The following is a 16,890-nucleotide window of genomic DNA, read 5'->3' as shown; positions in this document are numbered from 1 at the left end:
TTTGGCAATAAAGAGTTCATGATCTGAGCCACAGTCAGCTCCCGTTCTTGTTTTTGCTGACTGTTTGGAGCTTCCCCATCTTTGGCTGCAGAGAATATAATCAGTTTGTTTTCGGTATTGACCATCTGGTGATGTCCATGAGTAGAGTCTTCTCTTGTGTTGTTGGAAAAGGGTGTTTGCTATGACCAGTGCGTTCTCTTGGCAAAACTCTGTTAGCCTTTGCCCTGCTTCATTCTGTACATCAAGGCCAAATTCGCCTGTTACTCCAGGTATCTCTTGACTTCCTACTTTTGGACTCCAGTCCCCTATAATGAAAAGGACATCTTTTTGGGGTGTTAATTCTAGAAGGTCTTGTAGGTCTTCATAGAACAGTTCAGCTTCAGCTTCTTCAGCATTACTGGTTGGGGCATAGACTTGGATTACTGTGATATTGAATGGAACTCTGTAAGCATTTGTTAAAATAGCAAAAGAATAGTGTTGTGATAGCTGAATGCCCTTAGTGATGCAGCACAAATAGCAATTCATGCTGACGCATTTGCTGAACTGCTAATCCTCTAGAAACAGTGTGTGCTGTGATGCTTTGTATATGTCATATGGTGGGAGAGATCTTGGGGATAAGGAGTGAGGCATCTCCCAGACTCTGCTTATCCTCAGGGTGGATGTGTTTGCACAGATGCTTTGGGGCTGTGTCTCCAGGCTGTTGGGTTTGTCAAGGGGGTGGAGTTCCCCTCCAGATATAGGCGTGACTGCTCTGTCTTCTGACTCACCAGTTCCCAGTCCTGGGCCATCCCTAAACTCAGTATTCTGCCAGTTACTGGGGCAGTGGTGAGGGGTGGAAAGCAAACTGGTTATTGAGAAAAAGCACGAGGTCCTCAGAGCCAGAGATTAGGCTCTAAAAACTTCTTAGTTTTTCCTCAGACATTATGCCTTGAGACTGTGGTGGTTTCTATCTATGTGTGCATGTGTGCATGCTCAGTCAGGGAGGGTAGCCCACCAGGTTCCTCTGTTCATGGAATTCTGCAGGCAAGAATTCTGGAGTGGGTTGCCATTGTCTTCTCCAGGGGCTCTTCCCAACCCAGTAATCAAACCTGCGTCTGCTTTGTCTCCTGCACTGGCAGGTGGATTTTTTCCCACTAGCACCACCTGGGAAAGTGGTGGCTTATGCATGTGTTCAGTTCAGTTCAGTCGCTCAGTCGTGTCTGACTCTTTGTGACCCCGTGGACTGCAGTACGCCAGGCTTCCCTGTCCATCACCAAATCCCGGAGCCTACTTAAACTCGTGTCCATCGAGTTGGTAATGTCATCCAACCATCTCATCCTCTGTCACCTCCTTCTCCCACCTTCAATCTTTCCCAGCATCAGGATCTTTTCAAATGAGTCAGTTCTTCACATCAGATGGCCAAAGTATTGGAGTTTCAACTTCAGCATCAGTCCTTCCAATGAATATTCAGGACTGATTTCCTGGAGGATGGACTGGTTGCATCTCCTTGCAGTCCAAGGGACTCTCCAGAGTCTTCTCCAACACCACAGTTCAAACATCAATTCTCCAGCACTCAGCTTTCTTTTTTTTTTTCAGTTACAGCTCAGTTTTATTTGGCAAGCAAAGGAAAATACATCCTTGAGGTGTGAGGGCAGGTCGACCCAAAAGAAGCAGAGAGGCAACGAGAGAGGCTCAATTTTGGCTCCTCTTTTTATGCGTTTTATCTCCTCCCCTGAGCCAGCCCTATGTAAATTGGGCTAGCCAAGAGGGCTGTTTGTTTCACCTGAGGTTCTCACTCCAGTCCTTGGACCTTTTTTTGTTCTATTTTCATGGGTATTTCCCTTCTTTGTCTTTTAGCCACCGCCATTCTGGACTCCTTTTTCCCATTCTAACTACCTAACAATTGATTCAGAGTTTGTGACCAGCTAGGTCTAATTCCCTCCAGATATTTTATTTTTTATTTTTTTCCATTTATTTTTATTAGTTGGAGGCTAATTACTTTACAATATTCTAGTGGTTTTTGTCATATATTGACATGAATCAGCCATGGATTTACATGTATTCCCCATTCCGATTCAGCTTTCTTTATAGTTCAGCTCTCACATTCATATATGACTACTGGAAAAACCATAGCTTTGATTAGATGGACTTTGTTGACAAAGTAATGTCTCTGCTTTTTAATATGCTGTCTAGGTTGGTCATAACTTTTCTTCCAAGGGGCAAGCATCTTTTAATTTCATGGCTGCAGTCATGATCTGCAGTGTTTTTGGAGCCCAAGAAAATGAAGTCTGTCACTGTTTCCGTTGTTTCCCCATCTATTTGCCATGAAGTGATGGGACTAGATGCCATGATCTTGGGTTTCTGAATGTTGGGTTTTAAGCCAACTTTTTCACTCTCCTGTTTCACTTTCATCAAGAGGCTCTTTAGTTCTTCTTTGCTTTCTGCCATAAGGGTGGTGTCATCTGTGTGTGTGTGTGTGGGGGGGGTCTTCCTGTGACAGCCTTGGACCTGGGGGTGGCAGTGAGTCTGAAGATCTCTTCCAACCCTTGACAAGGCACTCTCCTCCTCATCTGTATCCCCTCAGACCTCTTTGCTTTGTCCCTCTTGATACCCTCTTGCTATGCAGCCATTGGATAGAAGTGAGGAAGGGCCTGTGGCACACTTGAGCAAAGCCTTTTCAGAGATGTCTGTGCACAGATCCCATTCAGTTCTTCAGTTGAACAAGTTCTGAGGGACCTTGGCCACTGATTTTGCTGCGCACTCAGATAATACTGTTATGCTATTGGGTTGAGGTCTTGCTTTGGTCTGGAAAACACCAGGGTCAAGGACAAATCTTTGTAGGTGCTGAGGAAGCTTTCTCCATTTTCTCCAGTGGGAAGAACCCATGAAGGAACTGTAAGCAGAGAGACACTTAATCTTGTTAAAAGCCGAAATTCAACTGAGTTAATTTGAAAATCTAATTTGCTTTATTTATTAGACAATTCATTATTCAGTCAGCATTCAACCTAACAACTAGAAGGACCCTCCCAGTAGCAGTACTAAATGGAAGGTTTTTAAAGAAAGGAGGTTGGGGAGAGGAAGTTATTAGCAAAATAAAAGTAAGGGTTATTTTAGGCCAAGACATCTTTTTGTGGGAAAGGGAACTAGGAGACTGCCTCTTCCTACTCTTGGGGAGGGGAAGTGGGCAGATAGAGTGGTCCCAAGTGATAGGTTACCTCCTTGATACTGACTAAAAATTTCAGCCTGGTTGATTAGATTACATTTCTGGGGAAGGTCAAAACTGCTATCTTGGGCTTAGGATTGGCATCATGGGTTTTAACACAAGTGATGCCATTTTGGCCTGTGGTTTTTCTCTTTAATATTTCTCATTGGTTATTATTAGTATACAGGAAAATTTGATTTTTGCATATACTATTTGTATTTAGCCACTTGATTGAACTCTCTTATTAAGTCTAGCAATTAGTTTATTCTCTTGAGTTTTTATTTTTTAAATTAACTAATTTACTATGGCTGCATGTGGGCTTTCTCTAGTTGTGGCAAGCTGGGGCTGCTCTAGTTGTGGTGCATGGGCTTCTCATTGTGGTGGCTTCTCTTGTTGCTGACAGAGCACAGGTTCTAGGCACACAGGCTTCATCAGTAGTTGTAGCACATGGACCCTAGAGTGCTCAGGCTTGAGTAGTTGTGGCACACAGGCTTAGTTGCCCGGTGGCATGTGGGATCTTCCCGGACCAGGGATTGAACCAGCATTCCCTGCGTAGGCAGGCAGATTCTTTTACTGTCTGAGCCACTAGGGGAGCCCCTGGCAGGCAGATTCTTAAGCATTGGACCATCAAAGAAGTCCCTTTCTTGAGTTTTTAAATTAAACAATCATATTGTTTGCAAATAACTTGTAGCCTCTTGGTTCCTGAACCAAGTTCAGGCATTAAGCTATTATAAGGTAAATTCATATCCTAGTGCAATATAATACATTCTAATTTGTTCCTGAAAACTCATTTGATACTTAAAATGCCAAAATTGATAGTGAAAATAAATGAACAAGAAAAGAAAATCCAAATATATGCTTTTAAAAGATCTTTATTAATTATTTAATAAAAATATTAAATAGAAATGCTACAGCAGAAACGCTTCTTTTGGGGAGAGGTTAGTTTTCCTCATGGGCTGACCTAAGATGACCACTGTGAATATACGAAAGACCACTGAACTGTACACTTTAAAAGGATAATTATGTGGTATGTAAAGTACATCTGAATGTTTAAAAAAAGAATAAATATAGTTCTAGAAGTTTGGGATGGAGAGGTCATATTTTTCTGCTAAATATTCCTCAAGTGAATATAGGCATTCTTTATTACTCTTAGGACCTTCCAAGTGCATTTTATTTTTCTTTTTTTTTTGCCAAGTGCATTTTAAAATAGGATCAGCTCTCTGGAAAGTTTTCATTGCCAGTGAGTTGAGTATATATTGGTAAATATTTGAAGAGGGATAATTTCTATGGCAATTTGAACAGTGACCCCTTGCTCTCCTATTTCAATAAAATCTTCACAGCTGAGTTCCTCTGAGAATCTAACAATCTAACAATTCAACCACCTCTGCTTTATAGCCAGGTCTTGATTTATATTTCTTGACAGCAGAGATTTGTGACAGCTGTAGCTTACAAAAATTCCTGCTTTATTGATATTAAACACCTGTATGGAAATAGTAACCTTCCTCTTCAATGATTTCAGTTAACTTTTCCAGGAACTCATTCAGTGCTTTTGTGCCAGAACCTGCAGATATTCACTCCCCCAATTCTGATTTTGTAGCAAAATCTATTTCTCTCTTGAAAAAAAGGTCCATCTAGTCAGAGCTATGGGTTTTCCTGTAGTCATGTATGGATGTGAGATTTGGACTATAAAGAAAGCTGAGCACCGAAGAACTGATGCTTTTGAACTGTGGTGTTGGAGAAGACTCTGGAGAGTCCCTTGGTCTGCAAGGAGATCCAACCAGTCCATCCTCAAGGAAATCGGTCCTAAATATTCATTGGAAGGACTGATGCTAAAGCTGAAACTCCAACTTTGGCCACTTGATGTGAAGAACTGACTCATTGAAAAAGACCGTGATGTTGGGAAGGATTGAAGGCCGGAGGAGAAGGGGATGACAGAGGATGAGATGGTTGGATGGCATCACCGACTCAGTGGACATGAGTTTGAGTAAACTCCAGGAGTTGGTGATGGACAGGGAGGCCTGGCATGCTGCAGTCCATGGGGTCTCAAAGAGTCAGACACGACTGAGCGACTGAACTGAACTGAACTGAAGCAGAAGTATACTTTGGTCAGGATGAAATGCTTTCTTTTAATTGCTCACTCTATTTTTATGTGAGAGACAGTGTTTTTGTCAAAAATTATTGCTTGGCTCGTTATGCATTAATGGAGTCAAAGTATCTTATTTATTTATTTTTAGCTGTGCTATGTGGCTTGCAGAATCGTAGTTCCCCAACCGGGGATTGACCCTGGCCATGACAGTGAGAGCTCTGAGTCATAATTGCTGGACCACCAGATCATTCCCTAAAATATCATTTTAAAGTTATAGTCTTTCTTGATTCTTTATTGATTTGGCATTACTTTTCTCATATATTGGGGAAAGTGAAAATGTTTTTCAAATTTGAAGAAAACTGATCAAAAAAAGTGAAGAGTGTTGTAAAGGGGATCAGATATTGTCACTTCCTCATTCAAAACTTTTCAGTGCTTTCCCATCTCACTCAGACTAGCAACCAAAATATTTACCATGACCTCCAAGACCTTATGTAATTGAATCCTTGCCTAACCCTCCCACTCTGTTTTTATTCTTCTCCTTATTCACCCATACCTCAGCTTATTATCAATTGTTGTTGTTCAGTTGCTAAGTCGTGTCCGACTCTTTGCAAACCCATGGACTGTAGCATGCCAGGCTCCTCTGTCCTTCCCCATCTCCTGGAGTTTGCTCAAACTCATGTCCGATGAGTTGGTGATGCTATCTAATCATTTCATCTTCTGCTGCCCAATTCTTTGGCCTTCAGTTTTTCCTAGCATCAGGGTCTTTTCCAATAAGTCAGTTCTTTGCATCAGGTACTCAAAGTATTAGAGCTTCAGTTTCAGCATCAGTCCTTCCAATGAATATTGAAAGGGTTGATTTCCTTTAGGATTGACTGATTTGATCTCCTTGCAGTCCAAGGGACTCTCAAGAGTCCTCTCCAGCACCACGATTCAAAAGCATCAATTCTCTGGCACTCAGCCTTCTTTATGGTTCAACTCTCACATCCGTAAATGACTACTGGAAAAACCATAGCTTTGAGTGCACAAACTTTTGTTTGCAAAGTGATATCTCTCCTTTATAATATTCTGTCTAGGTTTGTCATAGCTTTCCTTCCGAGGAACAAGCATCTTTTAATTTCATGGCTGCAGTCACCATCCGCAGTGATTTTAGAGCCCAAGAAAGAAAATCTGTCACTGTTTCCACTTTTTCCCCATCTATTTGCCATGAAGTGATGGGACCATATGACATGATCTTATTTTTTTGAATGTTGAGTTTTAAGCTAGCTTTTTCAACACTATTTTTCAACATCATTAGCCATTAGGAAAATTGTAGTGTAAGTGCCTGACAATTAGCTTTTTTTTATTATAATGTAAATGCCTGTCATCAAGCTTTTGATTACTGAAGTGTCCATTTCAAAAACATTTATCTCGAATAAACACATTGCCAGCTACACAAAGAGATAAAAAGCCAGGCTGTCCCACTCCTGAAGTTCCCCTTTTAGAAAGCTCTGGACGACCTAGATAACTGAAAGCATGAGTGACCCTGTTTTTTCCTTCCTGTGCTTTGATCTGCACTTTTAAGTTTTAAATTCACCAATAAAGAATGAACCTGTGAAATCCTGAGTACTCCATCCTCAATTCCAATAAGGGCAGAACTCCAGATTCACATTCTGTCCCCCTAGCACCCCCCCACCCATGACCTCTCTGTGTGGCCATTATGTGCTATGTACCATCCAGAACTTATGAGTAATGAACCCTGTTTTTCTAAAGTTCCCTGATGGTTCTTGCTAAGGTTCATCTTACAATCATAATAAGAACCACAAGAACTGGTCCAGTCTAGCCACAACATCAGCCCTGCTTAGGGAAATGTCCTTGGGGGCTTGTCCTCAATTAGTAGGCCCCAGGTGAGTGCCCCTAGATATTTTAACTGAAAATGTCACCATTGATGTGCTGAAACTGATCCTCCCAATTTCAAATTAAAACTGCAGTGAGATAGCACTACACATGTATCAGAATGGCTAAAATAAAAACAGTAACAATACCAAATACTGGCTAAGATGCAGAGAAACTTACTCCTTCATATATTGCCAATGGGAATGTAAAAAATATATAGTCACTTTAGAAAATCATGTGACAATTTCTTATAAAACTAAATATGCAATTACTTATATAGCCCATGATTGCACTCCTAGGCATTTATGACAGAAAAATAAAACATGTTCAAAAAAATAAAAAATAAAAATAAAAAAATAAAACATGTTCACACAAAAACTTATACATGGTTGTTTACAGAAAGTTTACTGACAATACCCCAAACTGGAAGCAATCCAAATAGTTTTCATTGGGTGAGTGGTTAAACTTTTGCACATTCAGACCATGGAATACTCAGCAATAAAAAGGAATGAACTGTTGATATGAACAGTTTGAATGAATTTAACACCTTGAATGAATGTTAAGGGCATTGGCCTCAGGACCACTCCACACTTCATCCCCTTGCAGATATCCAAATCTGCAAATATTCAAGCCCCTTATGTAAAATGATGTAGTATTTGCATATAACCTATGCGTGTGTGTGTGTGTGTGTGTGTGTGTGTTAATTGCTCAGTTGTGTCTGACTGTTTGCAACCCCATGGATTGTAGCCTGCCAGGATCCTCTGTCCATGGAATTTTCCAGGCAAGAATACTGGAGTGGGTTGCCATTCCCTTCTCCAGGGGATCTTCCCAACCTAGGGATTGAACCCAAGTCTCTTACATTGCAGGCAGATTCTTTACCATCTGAGCCGCCAGGGAAGACCAACATATGCATATCCTCTTTTATATATTATTATTTTAAATCTTATTTTGTTTATTTTATTGAGGTATAGTTGATTTATAATATTATATTAGTTTCTGGTATACAACATATTGATTCAAAATTTTTATGGATTATATCATTTTTATAGTTATTATGAAATATTGGCTATATTCCTTATGATGTACAATATATCCTTGTAGTTAATTTATTTTATGTACAGTAATTTGTATCTGTTAATCCTCTACTTCTATCTTTCCCCTCCCCTCTTCTCTCTTCCTATGGTAACCACTATTTTGTTCTCCATATCTGTGAATCTGTTTCTTTTTGTTATATTCACTAGTCTATTGTAGTTTTTAGATTCCACATACAGGTGATAACATACAATGTTTGTCTTTCTCTGTTTATTTCACTAAGCATAATACCCTCCAGGCCCATCCATGTTGTTGTAAATGGCAAAATTTAATTATTTTTTATGGCTGAGTAGTATTCCATTGTGTATATATACATATATGTAGGCTTCCCTGGTTGTTTAGTTGGTAAAGAATCCACCTGCAATGCAAGAGACTTGGGTTCCATCCCTGGGTTGGGAAGATCCCATAGAGGAGGGAATGGCAACCCACTCCAGTATTCTTGCCTGGAGAATCCCTGTGGATAGAGGAGCCTGGCAGGCTACAGTCCATGGGGTCGCAAAGAGTCGGACTTGACTGAGCGACTAAGCATAGCACTATTTACACACACACACACACACACACACACACACACACACACACCATATGTTGGACTTCCCTGGTGGCTCAGCAGTAAAGAATCTGCCTGCCAATGCCGGAAACATGGGTTTGATCTATGAGTTGGTTGGGAAGATCCCCTAGAGGAGGGCATGGTAACCCACTCCAGTATTCTTGCTTGGGAAATCTCATGGACAGAGGCTCCTGGAGATCTACAGTCCCTGGGATCACAGAGTCGGACAGGACTGAAGCCACTTTGCATGCATGCACATGGCAGTTCTAGTTTTAGTTTTTTTGAGGAAACTTCATACTATTGTTATTTTTCCATAGTGACTACACCAAATTACATTCCCACTAACAGTGTACAAGGATTCCCATTTCTCCACATCTTTGCTGATGTTTGTTATTTGTAGTCTTTTTGAGGATAGCCATACTGACAGGAGTGAGGTGATATCTCATTGTGGTTTTTATTTGCACTTCTCTAATGATTAGCCACGTTGAACACCTTTTCATGCACCTGATACATCAGTCCAGTTCAGTCGCTCAGTCTTGTCTGACTCTTTGAGACCCCATGATTGCAGCACACCAGGCTTCCCTGTCCATCACCAATTCCCGGAACTTATGTCCATCGAGTCAGTGATGCCATCCAACCATCTCATCCTCTGTCATCAACTTCTCCTCCCACCTTCAATTTTTCCCAGCATCAGGGTCTTTTTTAATGAGTCAGTTCTTTGCATCAGGTGGCCAAAGTATTGGAGTTTCAGCTTCAGCATCAGTCCTTCCAATGAATATTCAGGACTGATTTCCTTGAGGATGGACTGGTTGGATCTCCTTACAGTCCAAGGGACTCTCCAGAGTCTTCTCCAACACCACAGTTCAAAAGCATCAATTCTTCAGCGCTTAGCTTTCTTTACAGTCCAACTCTCACATCCATACATGACTATGGAAAAACCGTAGCTTTGACTAGACGGACCTTTGTCAGCAAAGTGATGTCTCTGCTTTTCAATATGCTGTCTAGGTTGGTCATAACTTTTCTTCTAAGGAGCAAGCATCTTTTAATTTCATGGCTACAATCACAATCTGGAGTGATTTTAGAGCCCCCCAAAATAAAATCTGTCACTATTTCCATTGTTTCCCCATCTATTTGCTATGAACTGATGAGACCAGATGCCATGATCTTAGTTTTCTGAATGTTGAGTTTTCAGCCAACTTTTTCATTCTCCCCTTTCACTTTTATCAGGAGGCTCTTTAGTTCTTCTTTGCTTTCCACCATAATAAACCTGATACATAATACCTAATACATAATACCCAATATAATGCCATGTAAGTAGTTTTTTGCTTGTGGCTAATTCAAGTTTTTACTTTTGGAACTTTCTGGAATTTTTCTCTGTTTCAAATATTTTTGACCTAACAATATTTCTGATCTGTGGTTCAATCTGTGGATGCGGAAATCTTGGATATAGAAGGTTGACTGTAATATCCTTGAAATGACAAAACAATATAAATGGAAAACAGGTCAATCATTGCTAAGAGACAGGCACGAAAGTGGAGGTGTGTGATTATACAGGTGTATTATGAGGGAGTTCCTCTATGGTGATGAAACAGTTCTATATCATGATGATCATGGGGTTACACTAATCTATATATGGGATCAAATTGTGTAGATACACATACACAATCACACACAAATGAGTATGTATAAAAATGGTGAAAACGGAATAAAGCCTGTAGTCTAACATGGGTGTCAATTTCCTGTTTTGATATTGTCCTACAATTATATAATATAACCATTGTGGGAAGCTGGGTAAAGGGCTAAATGGACTCTAGTTTTTTCAGCTTCCTGTAAATCTACAGTCATTTCAAAATAGTAAGTGTTAACATTTTTAATTGTGATTTCCAAACTTTAATACAGCTCATACTTTTCCCCTTTAACTAAATGGTTATTTTCTCGAGGTATAATCCTTATTACAACCAAGCAGAACTGCGTGAGGCCCTCTTGGGAACAGACCCTCCCTTCCACCAATGTCCCCTGCCTGCATCTTGTTTGTAGGAGAAACTTGGCATCTCTGACTCCATAATGTAACTATGTTTTCTGCTGCTTAAATCCCTGAGTTATAAACCTCTGCTTAGCCCTGCATGTAGACATGTTAATCACAAAAGGAATTTTGCTTACAGCTTAGGATTTGTGCAAACATTGTTTTACCTGAAACTTGTCTCCCACAGGGAAATAAGAAAGTATGAACAAAAATTGTCTTATCAAGATTTAAAGGAACATCATGACCAGACTCACATCAATCAAAGTCAACTGGCTAAGAGCAAAGAGTTTTCACCACCATTCTTAGACCCTTGTTGGCTCCTGGATGTCACTTATTGATCTTAACCCCCTTCTGCTTCCACTTTCCTGAGAATAAAAAAATTTTGAATTCTACCATGAATTGAGATGATTCTTTGAGACATAAATTAGCCACCTTTTTGGTTTGCTAATTTTCTGAATAAAATAGTTTTTCCTTGCCCCAGCACCTTGTCTCAATTTACTGGTTGAGTTGTATGTAACTTGGTTACAATATATCATAAAATACACCATTTTAAAGTGTGAAATTTAATGAATTTTAGCATGTTCACAAGGTTGTACAGCCATTGTGCATGTGTGCTCAGTTGCTTCAGTCATGTCTGACTCTGCGACCCTGTGGACTGTGGCCTGCCAGGCTCTTTTTTCCATGGGATTCTCCAGGCAAGAATACTAGAGTGGGTTTCCAGGCTTTCCTCCAGGACATCTTCCCTACCCGGGGATCAAACCTGTGTCTCTTACGTCTCCTGCATTGGTAGGTGGGTTCTTTACCCAATGAGCCACCAAGGAAGCCCTGTGCAACCATCACTTCTATCTAATTGCACAATATTTTCATTATCTCAAAAAGAAACCCTGTACCCATTAGCAGTCACTCCCCATCACTTCTTTCTCCAGTCCCTGACAATGACTCTCTGTTTCTCTTTCTGTTTCTCACTGTATCTGTATATTTGCCTGTTCTGAACATTTCATGGAAGTGGAAATATGCAATATATAGCTTTGTGTTTCTGGCTTCTTTTTCTTAGTATAATGTTTGTAAGGCTCATCTTGTGGCATGTATCAGTACTTCATTCCTTTGGTGGCTGAATGATATTTCATTGTATAGCTGTACCACATTTTGTTTCTCCATCCATCAACTAGTGAACCTATGTGTTGTTTCCACTTTTTTGCTATTAGAGGCTTATGTTGGAGATGTTGTGGGTTCAGTTCCATACCACTACAATAAAGCAAATACTGCAATAAGGTAAGTCACATCAATTTTTTGGTTTCCCAGTGCATGTAAAAGTCACATAATTTATTAAGTGTGAAGTAGCATTATGTCTAAAAAAATGTACATACCTTAATTAAGAAATAGTTTATTGATGAAAAAGGCTATTATCTGAGCCTTCAGTGAGTTATAGTAGTAACATCAAAGATCATTGACCACAGATCACCATAACAAGCATAATAATGAAGAAAAAGCTTGAGGTATTGCAAGAATTACCAAAATGTGACACTGAGACAGGAGTGAGCAAATACTGTTGGGAAAATTGTGCTGATAGATTTGCTCCACATAGTGTTGCCACAAACTTTCAATTTCTAAAAATTGCATTATCCACAAAGCACAATAAATTGAAACACAATAAAATGAGGCATGCCGGTGTAAATAGTTGTGCTGTGATCATCCATATACAAATTTTTGTGTGACCATGTGTTTTCAGTTCTTTGAGTATATATGTGGGAGTGGAATTGCTGGATCATATGATAACTGACTCGATGGACATGAGTTTGAGCAAGCTCTTGGAGTTGGTGATGGACATGGAAGCCTGGTGTGTTGCAGTCCATGGGGTCGCAAAGAGTCAGACACAACTGAGTGACTGAACTGACTGATGATAACTTTAAGTTTTTGATGAACTGCCAAGCTGTTTTCCAATGGGGCTGTCCTATTTTATGTTCCTATCAGCAATGCCTTAAAGGCTCCAGTTTCTCCATATCCTCACAAATACTTGTTACTGTCTCTTTTTTTATTAAAGTCATCCTGACCCTCTTACACTGTTCGTGAGAATGCAAACTAGTACAGCCATTATGGAGAACAGTGTGGAGATTCCTTAAAAAACTGGAAATAGAACTGCCATATGACCCAGCAATCTCACTGCTGGGCATACACACTGAGGAAACCAGAAATGAAAGAGACACATGTACCCCAACATTCATCGCAGCACTGTTTACAATAGCCAGGACATGGAAGCAACCTAGATGTCCATCAGCAGACGAATGGATAAGAAAGCTGTGGTACATATACACAATGGAATATTACTCAGTCATTAAAAAGAATACACTTGAATCAGTTCTAATGAGGTGCATGAAACTGGAGCCTATTATACAGAGTAAAGTAAGTCAGAAAGAAAAACACCAATACAGTATACTAATGCACATATATAGAATTTAGAAAGATGGTAATGATAACCCCATATGCGAGACAGCAAAAGAGACACAGATGTATAGAACAGTCTTTTGGACTCTGTGGGAGAAGGCAAGGGTGGGATGATTTGAGAGGGTAGCATTGAAACATGTATATTATCATATGTGAAGTGGATCTCCGGTCCAGGTTCCATGCATGAGACAGGGTGCTCCGGGCTGGTGCACTGGGATGACCCTGGGGGATGGGATGGGGAAGGAGGTGGGAGGGGGGTTCTGGATGGGGAAAACATGTGCACCCGTGGCTGACTCATGTCCATGTATGGCAAAAACCACTACAATATTGTAAAGTAATTAGCCTCCAATTAAAATAAATAAATTAATTTAAAAAATATAAAGTCATCCTGAAGTAAAGAAGTGGAGTGAAGTGAAGTTGGTTAGTTATGTCCAACGAGGATGTGAAATGGTATCCCATTGTAGTTTTGTATTGGCTATGTGAAAGTCGTTCAGTCGTGTCCAACTCTTTGAGACCCCATGGACTGTACAGTCCATGGAGTTCTCCAGGCCAGAATCCTGGAGCAGGTAGTCATTCCCTTCTCCAGGGGATCTTCCCAACCCAGGGAATGAATCCAGGTCTCCCACATTGCAGGCCGATTCTTTACTGTCTGAGCCACCAGGGACGCAAAAAGCCCCAGTTTTGTATTACCTGTCTCTAATAGTTATTAATAAGTGAGTGTCTTTGTATGGGCTTCCCTGGTGGCTCAGCAAGTAAAGAATCCACCTACAATGTGGGGGACCTGGGTTCAAGACCTGGGTTCGATCCCTGGGTTGGGAAGATCTCCTGGAGAAGGGAAAGGCTACCCACTCCAGTATTCTGGCCTGGAGAATTCCATGGACTATATTAGTCCATGGGGTCACAAAGAGTCGGACACGACTGAGTGACTTTCACTTCTTTCATTTGTTTTTCTTCCTTGGAGGAATATGTCTATTCAAATACTTTGCCCATTTTTTTCCTTTGCCCATTTTTAATTGGATTGTCATTTGTTGTTGAGTTGTAAGTTGTTCTGGATACTAGATTCTCATCAGATACATTATTTGCAAATTTCTCCTATTCTGTGTATTGTCTTTTCACTTTCTTGATAGTGTCCTTTGAAGCACAAAAGTGTCTAATTTTAATTTTTTATATAATTTTATTTATTTATTTTTGGCTGTGTTGGGCCTTCGTTGCTGTGTGGGCTTTTCTCTAGTTGCAGAGAGTGGGGGCTACTCTCTAGTTGTGGTGCATGGGCTTCTCATTGCTGTGGCTTTTCTTGTGAAGCATGGGTGTATGGTGCACAGGCTTCAGTAGTTCCAGCATGTGGGCTCAGTAGTTGTGGCTCCCGGGGTCTAGAGCACACACTCAATAGTTGTGGCACACAGGCTTAGTTGCTCTGAGACATGTGGGATTTTCCTGGATCAGGGATTGAACCCGTGTCTCCTGCACTGGCAGTTGGATTCTTTACCACTGAGTCACCAGGGAAGCCCTAATTTTAATTTTAATGAAGTTCAATTTATCTGTTTTTTTTCTTTTATTGTTTGCGTTTTTCATGTCATATGTAAGAAACCATTGCCAAATCCAAGGCCAGCAAACTACCCTAGGTTTTCTTCCAAGAGTTACAGTTTAAGCTCTCACTGTAGGTCTTTGATCCTCTTTGAGTTAATTTTCATATATGGTATGAAGTAGGGTTCCAACTTCATCCTTTTCAATGTGAATATCCAGTTGTACCTGCATCATTTATTGAAAAGACTACTCTCCCTGCACCATTGAATTTTCTTGGCACCCTTGGCAAAAATTGACCATAAATGTAGAGTTTGTTTCTGGACTCTCAATTCCATTCTGTTGCTATAAAAAGTTTATTTAATTAATACATTATTTTCCATAAGGCTTAACTTGGGACCACTTGGAGTAGAATCCCTATCATTTTACCCACACTTATGATCTAATTTAAGTAGGGTGCAATGGGACCTAATTTAGGGAAATGAAGCTGATTGATTAATAGGTCTCCAGGAAATGAGGAATAGGAGGTGTGGTGGGTTTTGTATTAGAAACAGATTTAGAGTGGCTTTGAGCAAATTACTTCACCTCTAGGAGTTTTGTGTGTGTGTGTGAGTCACTCAACCATCTCCAACTCTTTGTGACCCCATGGACTGTAGCCCACCAGGCTCCTCTGTCCATGGGATTCTCCAGGCAAGAATACTGGAGTGGATTGCCATTTCCATCTCCAGGTGATTGTCCCAACCCAGGGATTGAACCTGGGTCTCCCGCCCTGAGGGCAGATTCTCTACTGTCTGAACCACCTGGGAAGCCCCAGCTACTGTGAAATGGAGATGGTGGCAATCTCGAGGGGTGTTAGCATTCAGAGACAGAGGCTGTGAAAATGATGGCATAGTCTCTGGTACATGGTAGGTTCTTTGTTATTACTATTTTGTTGACTATGCCATGTGGCTCTTGGGATCTTATTTCCCCAACCAGGGATTGAAACTGGGCCCTTGGCAGTGAAAGGGCTGAGTACTAACCACTGGACCACCAAGGAATTCCTCTCAGTAAGTTCTTGACATAAAGTACACTCACAGCTGGTACGTGGTCTTGTAAGTGCCCTCCCTCCTGACCCAGGGTGGTTATGTGGGATCAGGAGAGATGGGCTACTCAGGTTCTCATGGCTCTACCCTGTGTCCTCCACTGTGCAGCAATTTTGATTCCATCCCTCCACCTTTCTACCAGGTGCAGAATAAAATGGGCTTCCCAGGCAGTGCACTAGTAAAGAATCCACCTGCCAATGCAGGAGATGCAAGCGACACAGTTTCGATCCCTGGGTTGGAAAGATCCCCTGGGGAAGGAAATGGCAACCCACTCCAGTATTCTTGTCTGGAAAATCCCATGGACAGAGGAACCTGGCGGTCTATAGTCCATAGGATCGCAAAGTGTCAGACATGACTGAGTGACTGAGAACATACACACACACAAGAGGAAAAGTGTTCTCCACAGACCAGCTTTCTGGTTAGGTTTCAGGGAATCCCAGTAGTGAACCATACACAGTAATTAAGAAATAATTATATCCAGTTTTATATCTCTAGAGCTTTATTTCATAGAAGAAATAGCATAGTTTTTTTTAATTTTAAAATTTATTTTTATTATTTTTTTACCAAGTGGCATAGCACATAGGATCTTAGTTCCCTAAGCAGAGATTGAACCCATGCCCCCTGCATTGGACGCATGGAGTCTTAACCACTGGACTCCCAGGGAAGTTCAAGAAATAGTATAATTTTTAATAAACTTTTTGCCAGTGTAGAACTGTATCACAGCTGAGGGAATCATGCCTGCTTGGATTAAGAAATCACAGCTCAGGTCACCGGTTTACCTTGTGGTAGCCTCTAAATTGTAAGGAAAGGGCCTAAAAGGAAACAAACCATCCCTGTTCTTAAGAAGGTTTCTCAGTGGATTGCCACAAAATATCATGGAGGACAAATGCAAGTTTCAGAAAAGTATGCTTCATGTGATCCCATCATCCTTATTTTAACTAAAACAATGACAAAACTATTGGCATATAAATGTATATGTATGTGTTTAAAATTCATAGACAAATACAAAATAGCCAAACATAAAAATAGGAAACAAGATTGACA

At 40.6% G+C, this 16,890-nt stretch overlaps 1 protein-coding gene across 1 annotated transcript in view; it reads left to right on the top strand.

The window, feature by feature from the left end:
- The window catches only part of P2RY4 (pyrimidinergic receptor P2Y4), an 81,094-nt gene extending 69,898 nt beyond the window's left edge, over positions 1–11,196 (top strand). The window contains exon 4 of the transcript XR_011485760.1: positions 10,989–11,196. The gene's annotated coding sequence lies outside the window, so the exon portion shown is untranslated. The remainder of the gene's footprint in view (positions 1–10,988) is intronic.
- Positions 11,197–16,890: the final 5,694 nt, after the last annotated feature.

The sequence above is a fragment of the Odocoileus virginianus genome, chromosome X, assembly GCF_023699985.2.
Source record: "Odocoileus virginianus isolate 20LAN1187 ecotype Illinois chromosome X, Ovbor_1.2, whole genome shotgun sequence".
Taxonomy (NCBI): domain Eukaryota; kingdom Metazoa; phylum Chordata; class Mammalia; order Artiodactyla; family Cervidae; genus Odocoileus; species Odocoileus virginianus.
Note: the sequence above shows the minus strand (reverse complement) of the source record. Positions and strands in the feature narration are given on the sequence as shown.